This window comes from Dioscorea cayenensis, chromosome 13, assembly GCF_009730915.1.
Source record: "Dioscorea cayenensis subsp. rotundata cultivar TDr96_F1 chromosome 13, TDr96_F1_v2_PseudoChromosome.rev07_lg8_w22 25.fasta, whole genome shotgun sequence".
In the NCBI taxonomy this organism is placed as follows: domain Eukaryota; kingdom Viridiplantae; phylum Streptophyta; class Magnoliopsida; order Dioscoreales; family Dioscoreaceae; genus Dioscorea; species Dioscorea cayenensis.
This window is the reverse complement of record NC_052483.1, coordinates 3,322,914-3,335,670: the sequence shown is the minus strand read 5'-3', so window position 1 is coordinate 3,335,670 and position 12,757 is coordinate 3,322,914. Positions and strand designations below refer to the sequence as shown.

The 12,757-nt window shown below is 42.2% G+C and overlaps 2 non-coding genes across 2 annotated transcripts; one reads left to right on the top strand and one right to left on the bottom strand.

Annotated features, from left to right (window-relative positions):
- The first annotated feature begins 1,008 nt into the window (after positions 1-1,008).
- On the top strand, positions 1,009-1,115 carry LOC120275017. Its single transcript, XR_005541044.1, has one exon. It is a non-coding gene; the product is annotated as a small nucleolar RNA R71 (small nucleolar RNA).
- A 2,824-nt stretch (positions 1,116-3,939) lies between these two features.
- Positions 3,940-4,041, bottom strand: LOC120275005. Its single transcript, XR_005541034.1, has one exon. It is a non-coding gene; the product is annotated as a small nucleolar RNA R71 (small nucleolar RNA).
- Between the last annotated feature and the right edge of the window lie 8,716 nt (positions 4,042-12,757).

Sequence of the window (12,757 nt, the reverse complement as noted above, 5' to 3'; positions counted from 1 at the left end):
ATGCCTCAACAAAAGAAATATTGATCTGGAGTTGCTTGAACAAACTCAGGAACTTCTTATACTGTTTATCCCCTTGGTCATTTTTCAATCTAGAGGGATAAGAGATTCTTGGCTTGAAAGGTGGGGGTGCCACCTCTTTCTCTTTTCTTGTTCCGTCTTCTACCTCTATAACCTCAGGTGCGTGTTCTTTTGGCTTCTCACTCAGAAGCCTACCTTGAACCTCACGACCACTTCTCAAAGTGATTGCCTTCACGTGCTCTCTAGGGTTGGTCTTTAAATTGCTCGGCAAGCTTCCATGTGGCCTTTCAGAGAGAGACTTCGCAATTTGCCCCACCTGATTTTCAAGGTTATGCAAAGAGGCAGTGTGGTTGCGAAGTGTAGCCTCGACAGATTCAAACCTTGTATTTGTAGATTGCACAAATCTAGTCAAGTGCTTCTCTAAGTCATTCATTCGGGTTTCCAAACCTGAGACTCTGTTTTCCAACTAAGGGGCTTGTTATTGTTGTTGGAAACCCGGTGGCCCCATGGCCTTTTGTGGACCCTGATTACTCCATGAGAAATTGGGATGATTCTTCCAACCCGGAGTGTAGGTATTGCTATATGGGTTTCCTTGAGGTCTCATGCCATTACCTACAAAATCAACGTTCTCCACCGAAGACACATCACTGATAGAGATCGGGCAGTCGGAGGGAGCATGTCCTCCACCACACCTGGTGTAATTAGTCACGGCCGCCACTCTATTTGAAGTTAGAAGATCTAACTTCTTACTCAAATTTTCCACTTGAGCCACCAATGAAGTTATCGCATCTATTTTCATGGAGACCGGCTACTTTTTTTCTTCTCCCTAGCATTCCATTTGGTAGCTGTTTAACCCTATTTCTTCAATTAACTGACAGGCCTCATCGGGGGTCTTGCTACCTAAGGTACCTCCTACTGCCGCATCCAAGAGTTGTCTTGTACTCGGGTTCAAACAATTATAAAAGGTCTGAACAATCATCCACTCCAGGGAATCCGTGTTGCAGGCACTTTCTCAGGAGTTCCTTGAACCTTTCCCATGTCTCGAATAGAGACTCCAATTCCAACTAAACAAAGGATGAGATCTCATTCCTAAGCTTTGCAGATTTTCCGGGAGGGAAATAACGGGCAAGAAAAGCTTCTACCATCTCCTCCCATGTGGTAATCGATGCGCTAGATAATGAGTGTAGCCACTGCTTCGCTCTCCCCTTTAGGGAAAATGAGAAGGCTCTCAACTTGATGGCATCATCCGTCACTCCGTTTATATTCAGCATATCACACATCTCGAGAAAACTCTCTATATGACTGTTTGGATCCTCATCGGCCAAACCGTTGAACTGTGCTGATTGCTGCAACATGTGGATGAATGCTAGCTTCAGCTCAAAGTTCTAAGCTGTAATCTGGGGACGCACAATGCTCGATTATGTCCCCAACACTGAAGGTCTGGGATAATCAGATAATGTCCGCTGTTGCTTGTTCTGTTCTGCCATGTTTTCAGATCCTTCCACTTCCAAATCAGCTAAATTAGACTGTTCTTGCACAGGCTCTTTCCTTTTTCTTCTAAGTGTACGTTCAAGCTCAGGATCTCCTTCAATCAATATTGAGGGATTCCCTAAGGTCATAACCTGGAGCTGCACCCAAAAAAAAAGAAAAAGAAATCGGAATGATGATAGAATAAGAAAATATTAAATAGAATGTGTGGTGAAATAGCTAAGAAAACAAAGTGCAAAGTATCTCTAAACGCCTACTCCCCGGCAATGGCGCCAAAAACTTGACAAGGTCCCCTTGCGTATATCCCGCAAGTGCACGAGTTTGTCGAAGTAATAATCCCGGATGAGCGGATATCGAATCCATAGGGAGTAGGGAATAAAAACACTTAATCCGTTTCTTAGCTATGTGAAAGATCAGTAGTTATAAGTGTGACAATGATTCAATTCTCAAAATTAAAAACAACAAGTAAGAGAGCATGAGTAAAAAAGGAGGTAAGGCAATCGATAAAGATGGGGTACTCGGATAATGCTCCACCTAGGACAATCGTTTCAAGTGCAAGAACCCTCTATTATTTTTCCTAATCAATGTAATGGTGAGTGCTGGAAATCCTTAAATACATAGTCCCAAATCTAAGGTCAACTATGCCTAACTCTATACATGTCCCGGAGGAGAGATTAGATAACCTCTCAACCTCGCACTCGAATAGAGTTGCAATGAGCTCTAGGGATTCCAAGTGATAAATCTCTTCTTAATTATAGACTTAACCCTTTGGTCCAGGTGGAAGGTCCCTAACCACGATTAAGCCCTAGATACTAAGATCACCTCAACACTTCACTCCATTGCACGCGCAACTAAGCCCCAGGGGAGGGTCATCCCTTAGACCATTCACTCTATTATGGCCGCAAAGAACTCGAGGAACCGAGGTAGAATCTATCACGTCGGAGGGGAAAGGGGATGCTCCTGTACCTCTCGACTCACCATCTCAACCCTCTCCAACCTAGCTTTGTCTACCACTCGTGGTGTGTCACTCACTCACTAGGTTACCAACAAGAACTCTCAACCCTAGTGTCACTCTAGGGGAAATGTTCACACAATCAAGTATTCAAGGTTGGAACTCACAACAAACATCAATTAATTGAAAGCATAATAAAGAGATTCAATGAAACAAATGCATCCTAGGTTTCACAAATACCCAAGTACCCACTAGGGGTTTAGCTCTCCATGGAGCTAAGTACAATCAAAGAAATAGAATGTAAAAGCAATAAATCCATAGAGAAACCCACTCGATAGTCGTATCGATGGTCTTGTGGAAAGTCCTTTACTCGTCATCCAAGGATTCCCTTGTCCGGTATAGGATACGCCTCGACGGAAGCTCCCCTACCAACCTCCTTCCTAGGGAATGACGATGTCAGAGCCGTAGAACCTCTCCAAAACCTTAGCAAATACCTCTCAAAACCCTAGTCAAAACCCTCTCTCAAGTTGGGGAAAAGATGGAGAAAAGAATGCGGAATTCGGGGCTGAATTAGGGGCTGATTCGGCTTTAAATAGGGCTGGAATCGGGCAACCACACGGGCCTGTGGAGTTTACGCACGCCCATGTTGAATTTCCACACGGGCGTATATAATTTCCACAAGCCCGTGTGGATTCTCTGAATTCCTGTTTTCTCGGCCAGCTGTGAACAGTGCTGCTACAGTGCTTTCGTTACGCTGTTCCGCTACAATACCTGGCCTAAAATACTTCTCGAGTCCATAATTTTGTTTGAGGTGACGCAAAGCGGCATACATTCACGTTGTGGATCGCTTTGCGTCTTTAATGACGGCAAGTTGGTGGAGATCTTGTTCTATGTGCATAAGTCGGAATGCTTTAGTGTGACTGCCCTTGTGCCCCTCCAAATGGTTGTGCTAACTCAAATACGAGGAGGTTGGCACACACTCTAGCATCTCACACCCGACCTATGTCTTCGCGATTGAACCTTAGCAAGATTTCCTCCGAAATCAGTGCATTATGATCCACATTGTTTTCTTTCCTTCATACTCGGCCTCACAACCCCACTTGCATAAAAGTAACATGAAAACACACATATTAGTGTAAAAACCCGAGAAAGGTAATGCTCAACATAAGGAAAGAACGCTTCACATTCATATCGCACAAGCACTTATCACCAGGCTTCATCCAGATGTTATAGCAGTCAGCACAGTTTAATGGTTTACCAATAAGGATCCAATCATTCAAATTAAGAACTTCTTAGAAGTGTGTGATATGCTCAAGATTAATGGTGTTACAGATGATGCCATCAAGTTGAGGGCCTTCCCATTTTCCTTGAAAGGAAGAGCAAAACAATGGCTACACTCATTACCTAGAGCATCGATCACTACATGGGAGGATATGGTAGAAGCTTTTCTTGCCTGATATTTTCCTCCTGGAAAATCTGCAAAGCTTAGGAATGAAATATCTTCTTTTGTGCAAATGGAATTGGAGTCTTGAGACATGGGATAGTTTCAAAGAGCTCTTGTGGAAATGTCCTCAACATGGGTTTCTCGAGTGAATGATTATTCAAACATTCAATAGTGGGTTGAACCCAAGCACAAAGTAGTTCCTTGATGCTGCAGTAAGAGATACCTTACGAAGTAAGACCCCTGAAAAAGCCTGACATCTCATCGAAGAAATGGCTATGAACAGTTACCAGTGGAACATATGGGATAGAAAAGAAGGTAGCCGAACTTCATGAGATTGATGCAATCACATCATTGGAGGCCCAGGTTGAGTCATTGAGTAAGAAGTTAGACACTCTAGCTTCTCCTAGAGTGGCGGCCATGACGAGTTGCACTGGGTATGGGGATGACATGCTCCATCTGATTGGCTGATTTTTATTAGTGGTACATCCTCAGTGGAACAAGTTGATTTTATAGGTAATGCAATGAGAGGGTAAGAAAATCCGTATAGCAATACTTACAATCCGGGGTGAAGGAGCCACCCAAACCTTTCTTGGAGTAATTAAGGGCAACAGAAGACTAAGGCACCACCGGGTTTCCACCAACAACAACAAGCCCCAAACATGGAGAATCAAGTTTCAGGTTGGAGAACCGGATGACCGACTTAAAGAAGGGCTTTGACCAAGTTCATTTCATCATCGGATACAAGATTTCAATAGGTTGAAGACACACTTCGCAACCACACCGCGTCATTGCATAACTTAGAGAATCAAGTGGGCCAAATTGTGAAGTCACCTTTGAAATGACCTTAAGGGAGTTTTCGCTACAACACGGAGACAAATCCGAGGAAGCATGTGAAGGCGATCACTTTGAGAAGCGGTCGTGAAGTTGAGAGTAGTCTCCCTAGTAAGAAGACCAATGTTGATTCACTCGTGGTCATGGAGGCTGAGGAGAGAGCTAACAAAGAGAAGAAGATGGCACCCACACCTTACAAGCCAAGAATCTCTTATTCTTCAAGGTTTAAGAATGACCAAAATGATGAACAATACAAGAAGTTCTTGGGTCTATTCAAGCAGTTGCACATCAACATTCCATTTGTAGAGGCATTGTCTCAAATGCCTCATTATACAAAGTTTCTCAAGAATCTCTTGACTAATAAGAGGAAGTTGGAGGAGAGTGCATCTGTGATCTTAGATACCTTTTGTTCAGCAGTATTACAAAAGAATATGCCGAAAAAGGAGAAATACCTCGGAAGCTTTATCATTCCATGCAACATTGGTAATTTGGATGAAGAAAAGTCATTGGCTGATTCAAGGGCTAGCATTAATGTCATGCCTTATACTTTCTTTCAGAAGCTAGGCTTGGGAGAGCCTAGGCCCACTCGGATGACACTCCAATTAGTCGACCAAATAGTTACTCACTAATTAGACCTATGAAGACTCTAGTTCATTATTTTGGGACTTTAGTGTGCTAGTTTTATTAAAAAATCAAAAAAATCAGAAAAATTGAAAAAATTTTAAAATTGTTTATTGTTTGTACATAGGGGGTGGAAAGAGCTACCACCCATGATGTATGAAGCTATTCTCATAAGTCAGATACTTGTTATGCCCTAATAAGAGAAAGAGCTATCTCATGGGATGTGTGAAAGCTACCACCCATGGTAGAAAGAGCTATCACCTTGAAAGAGTGAAAGACACTCGGGAGGCATCTTGGGAAAAGGCTACCATAGAGGATTGTGTGAAGCTACTACCTATTCTTTTTGTTTATAAATAAGTCCCGTGTCAAAAATAACTTAGTAGTGGACATAGTGTTGACATGAGTTGAGTTTTTCACACACACATGCTTTCGGACTTCATCACATTCATTTTTGATTGGGTTGTTTGTTATAGCATTGATTGTTTTGTCTAGTGTTTTATTTTCTCTATAACTTTAAAATTTTATTCTTGTACTCTCCTGGTGAACCTAAGGCCAAGCACTTCTCTTTTCCTTCCATGAGTTTAATGATTAATTTTGCTTGAGGACAAGCAAAGGCTTAAGTGTCGGGGAGTTTGATAAGTGCTTGAGTAGACATATTTTTATATATGTTTTACATGCTTTGAGCATCATTTTTATCATGGTTTATATCTCATATTGTGTATTTGGTGTTCTTTTGTGCAATTAGGTTGTGAATGCCTTGAAGAGTAAAAAGGAAGCAAAAAATAGGCTATAAAGACACAATGTTGGGAATTCTTGTTCAATTCAAAGACCAAGACACGAGAGGAGTTCATGAACGTGGAGATGTGTGCCAACATCCAAGGAGATTCAAGCCAATTTACTAGTTAAAAGGACACGAAGGCAGTCACATCTTCATGTTCCTTCTCTTTGTAAAGATTGCAAGATCTTTCAAAGATGTGTCGATGAAGAAAAGTATTATAGCCTACCATATGATAGTGTGCCCGGCTATGTGGCCTCAAGAGGAGAATGTTTGGACCGCGTATGTGAAAAGTAATGTAGCAATTTTACTGTAGCACTAAAGTAGCAAAATTACTGTTTATGTGACAGCGCGAAAATTCCTGCAGCCCACGCGGGAGCGTGGAAAATCCACATAGGCGCGTGGGGCCATGTGACAGGCGCTGGTTTAGTCTTATAAATAGCCTTTTTGCCCTGTTCTTTGACGTCTTTTGTGCGGCTGTTGAGGGGTGAGATGGCTAAGGGTTTGGAGAAGAGGTCTTTGGGGCTTTGGAGGTGCTTTATCACCAATTTTGATTGATTCCTCCTCCGTCATAACATCAAGGAAGCTACCGGTGGCCCTTGCTTCAGAGTGGGTGTCCTTCAAGACGTCGAAGCTCTCCATCAAGGTGATCAGTTCATATAGAAGGGGTTTTATTTTTATGGTTTTTATGTTTTCATTCATTGATGGTGTGTTTTGTATGTTTCTCCATGGAGAGCTAAAACCTTAGAGGGTATTTGGGCTTGTGAACTCTAGGATTCTCATCTTTTGTGGATTTGCTTTTTGTTTCTATTTAATCTGAGTTTGATTAAGTTTCAATCTTGATTGTCTAATACTTGCTTGCCTTATTGATCCTATGGTTATTTGGTTTGTATGACTTGTTGCCTTGGTGAGAAAAAGGTCTCCATTAAGGTTAGAACCTCAAGATTGAAGAAGGTTGAGAGGGTGAGTCATGAGATAGTGGAGCGTCCCCTTTCCCCTCAAATTGGTGTATTCTATCTCCATATTCCCTAGACTCTATGCAACCATATTTGGTGTGAGGTGTGAGATTAATAGATTTTTCTGCCGGGACCTTGTAGGGGGTTAGGGATCCTTCGTCGGGAATTAGGGTTGGATCTATCTTTAGGAATTGGATACACCTTTTAGAATCCCTAGAGTGCTTTGCAGCCATATGTGCTGTGAGGTGTTGAGATTGAGCGATTTCTCCACCGGGACCTCGTACGGGACTAGTATCAATGATATGGAGGCCGGATCTGATTATATTTAGATTTCCATGACTTAACTTACTCATCATAGAAACACTTTGCATATCCAGTACCTAATAGCTGAATCCTAGGGGGAGCATTGCCCGAATACCCCACTTTTACTGATTGAGATCTCCCTCCATTTTACCCTTGCATATTCGTCTCCGGTATTCATTTCTTCGTACATTAAATCACCACACCATCTCATTTATCACTAGGCTAGATAGTAGAGAAGCAATTATAACTGGTAACCCTGTTCCTTGTGGATTTTTCTACCCACTCACCTAGGTATTTATTACTTCAACACCCGTGTACTTGTGGTACACATGCAATTCGGTCATGTCACTTGACACTACTGATGAGTTAATTGATGAATATATGCAGGAAATGATGTGTACGGACCCATATGAGGGGTTGCTAGATCAAAAGGCGGAGATTGAAGAAGTTTTGACACTTGGTCTAGAGGACAAGTTGCAACCTAGCCCAGGGATCATGAAGAGAATGATCCAAAAGATGAAGCGAGCAAGGAGACATCACAAGAAGTGCCCCAAGGCTAATGGGGATGTGCAAGCACAGAGTAAGAATAATGAACCCTTGTGTGGTAACAAGCTTGATAACTCTCCCTCTACCTTGAAACAATTATGTGCATCATGCTTTCAAGTTGTAAATAAGAGGGAAACCTTCATCTATGAACCCCCGTGAGGTATGTCAATCTTAATGACGTTAAACAAGCACTTCTTAGGAGGTAACCCAAGTCTTTACTATTTTTCTAGGCTTGAGTTTAGTACTTGCATGAATAAGAACTTGAGTGTTAGTGTCTTGATTTTTTACATGCTATTGCTATGTTTTTCTCGCGGATTATTGGTGTTTTATTTTGCTTAATTGTTATTAGCATAGTTTCTTGGTCGTTTGAGCCTGTTTCCATGATTCTCTGGTTAGTTCATCATAGTATTTGTAGTCTCTTTGTGTGTTTAAGTTGTAAAACTTTTTCTATAGAGTCTGTAATGTTTTCTATGTCATCCAAAGAAGACATACGGCCGTGTGGAATTTCCACATGGGCATGTGTTTCCATTCAGAGTTCATCCCGAGAAGACACATGGGGGTGTGAATACCCCTGTGAACAGCCTTGTGACGGTCACACGCCCATGAGTACTTTCCACACGGTCGTATGTTTCTCTACAGAGTTCTCAGACTCCATCCTGAGAAGACATAGGAGCATGTGAATGCTCCTATGGAAGACCCTGTGAATGGCATACGGTTGTGGGTAATTACCATACGCTCATGTGAAACTCTGCAGAGAGTTCTCCTCCATCCCAAGAGCACATAGGGGTGTGTGAGTGCCCCTGTGAGTTCCCCTTTGAGAATCCACATACCCACAGGGGCATGTGGAATACTTAGCCAAATTCTCGAATGGACAGAGAAGCCACAGGGCGTGTGGGTGCCCCTGTGGGTCGGGCACACTGGCATTGGAAATTTTCCACATGCCCGTGTGGATGCGTTCAGAGTCACTCAAAGGTTATCACGAGAGCACACAGGGGAGTGTGTCTGTCCCTGTGAGCTCTCCTGTAGAGTCACACGGGCGTGGGTAATTTCCACACGCCCGTGTGAATGTATAAAACGCCAAGAGGTGTGACTTTTCTTTAAAATCTACTTGCGCATCTTCATTCTATAACTCCAAAACACTCAAACGATTACTTCTCTTCATTTTCCCTACCGTTCTCCGTCTATATATAGAGGATTTAGGGTGCTTTCCGGCCGTATTCAAGGTTTTTCATCTCCATCTCATTGGTAAGCCCTCTTTCTCTTTCTCGTCGCCAATCTTGATTTATTTTGCTTAAAACTGATGAATGTTGCTCTATTTCATGATTAAATGGTTGATGTGAGCTTTCAAGCCCCAGAAGATCCACACAGGGGTGTGGAATTTCCACACAACCTTGTTGATTTCTGCAGTATTGAATTCTTAAGTTTATTTGATCGATTCTTTTTCAATTCTTGCAAATATGGCTCCCAGAACAAAGAAAGTAGTCGGAAAGCATCCACGCAAGTCTTCTCCTGAGCTAGAGAGCATGGAGTTTTGAGAGATTAGAGAAGCTTAAGTTTGGCCAATCTCTGTTCTCATATTTGAGTGCTGTGAGAGAGATCCACCTTGCAGATGATATGGCTGATGAGATCGACGAGCTTCTCTCAGTGGGCAGTTGGTGGCGTTTGTTGTCGATCAAGAATCTTGCTATCCGATGTTGACACTCGAGGTACTAGCATTATTTGAGTTTGACCGGTCCTATTCCAGTTTTGACAGTATTGACACCATACAATTTAGAGCTCTTGGTCAGTACCATAGTATGAGCGTCACACAATTTTTGATTCGACTTGGATTATACGATGAGGCATTCACCGATACTGAGGAGTATGAGCAGTTACAGACCGATTATCTGGGTAGTTTGACTCCTCAACGCCCTTAAAGAGCACTATGTTGCTAGGGACAATATGAGCCAGGAATGTCGAAAGCCATATGCCTTTCAGGTCCTGCATACCATTACCTTCACGTAGTTATGAGCAGGTCGATGAATGGACGTGGTGACAGTACTGGAGTGGGGCATATCTTCTCAAGCCCATACATCACCAGACTTATCATGGCCATGGGTCTATTAGATGCCGCTCGAGGGGCCTGGAAGATCACAAAACTGTCGCCCCTTGGCTTGAGGACTATAAGGTTGATGGGGATGATTTGGACATACAAAGATGGAGCAGGAGGGCGATGTAGAAGAGAAGTGAGGCTAGCAATGATGTGTTCTCCGCAAGTGCACGAGTCACACACAAGTAGTAAAGTGGTACCCCGTGATGGGTAGGGTTGTCGAAACCACAAGGACTGGACTCAAAGTACTAATTGTTCTTCTAATCTCTAGTCGGTAAATAATTATTGGTAACTAGATCTTAAAGGAAGGAAGGATGACAGGTAAGGGATGAAACTCAACTAGATGAGAGATACAGAGATAGAGCAGGTAAAATTATAGAATCTAATATTTCAACAACAATAGAGCAATCACCCAAGATGATTCCTATGAGCTATCGTATGTCGGTTTACCTCTAATACCTACCAGGTACATTCTATGGTTCTTGCGTGTGCTCAAAAAGCAATGTTACATCTATGGTTCTCAAATACACCAAGGTCTGCTAAGGTAACTGTGCATCTCAAACACATCAAGTTTTGCAATCACAATAAGCAATCACAGCTATGGTTATCCATACACCAAGTTTTACCAAAGCATCTGTGCACATCGAACACATTAAGTTATGCATACACATCATTAAATACAAGAAACCGAAATAACTCCGTTGATCATTAGAAGAAAGCATTCAAAACATACAAAGCATCAAAGTTCAACATCCCAGGGCACCATGGACGGTTAGCCCCTAAGTGATGGGTACAACATGGAGAAAATAACTACAAATCTAGAGAAAGAAGATAAGACTCCCTTCTCTTCAAGATCACCTCCGATGTTGAGCTCTATTGCTAACCCTACTTCTCTTGTGCCTCCACTACTCGTGCTCTAGCACCAAAGTTCAGTCTGGGCCCAGAAATGTGGAGGGGAAGACTATGGTAGCTGCCCCCAAGAAGAAGGATGAAGGATGGAGAGAAGAGTCTTCCAAGAATGCCCTAGATCTGACTTAAAATGTGTATTCCAGGCACGACATGCCCTGCACACAAGGGTATCAATCCCCTTGAAAATTACTGAAAAGCAGAATCATCGAAAAGCAGATTTTCAGGCCTGACACACCCTACGACACGAGGGTGTCGGGCTATAGACGATCGTGCTAGGAGCACACAGACCGTGTCCCTTCTCTAGACTTGTGCTACAGTGTTTTTCTATAGTAAATGCTACAATACTTAGGTAAATTGATTTTGCTACAGTACTCATCTTCACAAATCACATGGAATAATAATGGAACGCGCACGGTCATATCGAGACCGTGTTATGCCTGAGAGCACTATAGATTCTCATCTTTTGGCACTGTAATTGTGTCGAATCCTGCTTTTTTGCATAGGGTCTTGTTTTCCTGCAGAAATACACTATAATACTCAAAGTAGCACTGAATCACAATAAATAAATGCTTGAAGACACGATAGATACATGAAAATTGTATGGAAATGTATATATGAAATGCACTTATCATATAGAAAGAGATAACACCCACAGTACAGGAGCCATCACCAGTCCTGATCTTTCTCTCGACTCGAGCCCATGATCATTTTGAGAGGCTCGAGAGTGCTGTGGGGGTGCTATAGAGCGACTTGGCAGAGGTTTGCAAGATACAGCCAGCGAACCACACTGAGTTGATGGCACGTCTTGATATCCTACAACAGTTACTTGAGAGAGATGTAACCTCGCCATTCATTCATTATGAGACCCAAAGCTCCACCGACCTGACCAGCATCCCCAACACCACCATCACCAGCACTCGGCAGCACAAGCATCATCAGCAGCAATAGCTTAGCCGACTGAGCAGGACACACGACACTTCTGGTGTCTTACTTTTAGCTGTTCTTATTTTTCATATTTTATTTTTGCATTGTTTTTGACTTGTACTACTCATATAGGATCTTCCTTTCTGAGTTTATCTTTTGATTTCAGTTGCTTTGAGTTGTATTTCATTTCTATATCTTTATAGACCCGATTTTATTTTTGTTGAGCTTCACTGAACCTCCTTATGTATACGTGTCGATGGTCTTGTGATTCTAGAAATTGAGGATTAGTCATTGGCACGGTCAATGTGACATTCACATGACCGTGTGTGCTCCACAACCTATTGGAACTCAACTCTCAATGAATATAGCTCCACCAAACGTACGATTAGGAGTTCAGGAGAGTATTACTTGCTCATCTAACCGATGGCAGTTCACCTTAGTTGCAATGGTTGTATTCATAAGTTTAGGATAATTTTTAACATTAAATGTTCTCATGCTCTAGTTTTTACTTGAATTTTTAGGAATTTTTGCCCGATTGACACTTGTTGCACTACTCACTCATTAAACCTTGTAGAAACTCGAGTTCAACGTTTAAGGGACTAGTTTAGTTGTTTCTTGTTATAATTTCTTTGGAAAAAAAGGGTTGAAATGAAAAGAAAAAAAAACAATTATAGTTAGTTATGTTTGTTTTGTTTGTGCATTAGGGGGTGGAAAGAGCTACCACCTATGAAGTATGAAGCTATTCTCATAAGTCGGATACTAGTTATGGCCTAATGAGAGAAAGAGCTATCTCATGGGATGAGTGAAAGCTACTACCCTGATAGAAAGAGCTACCACCTTGAAAGTGTGAAAGCTAACTTAGCGGCCATTTAGGATAGGACTACCTTAGAGGATATGTGAA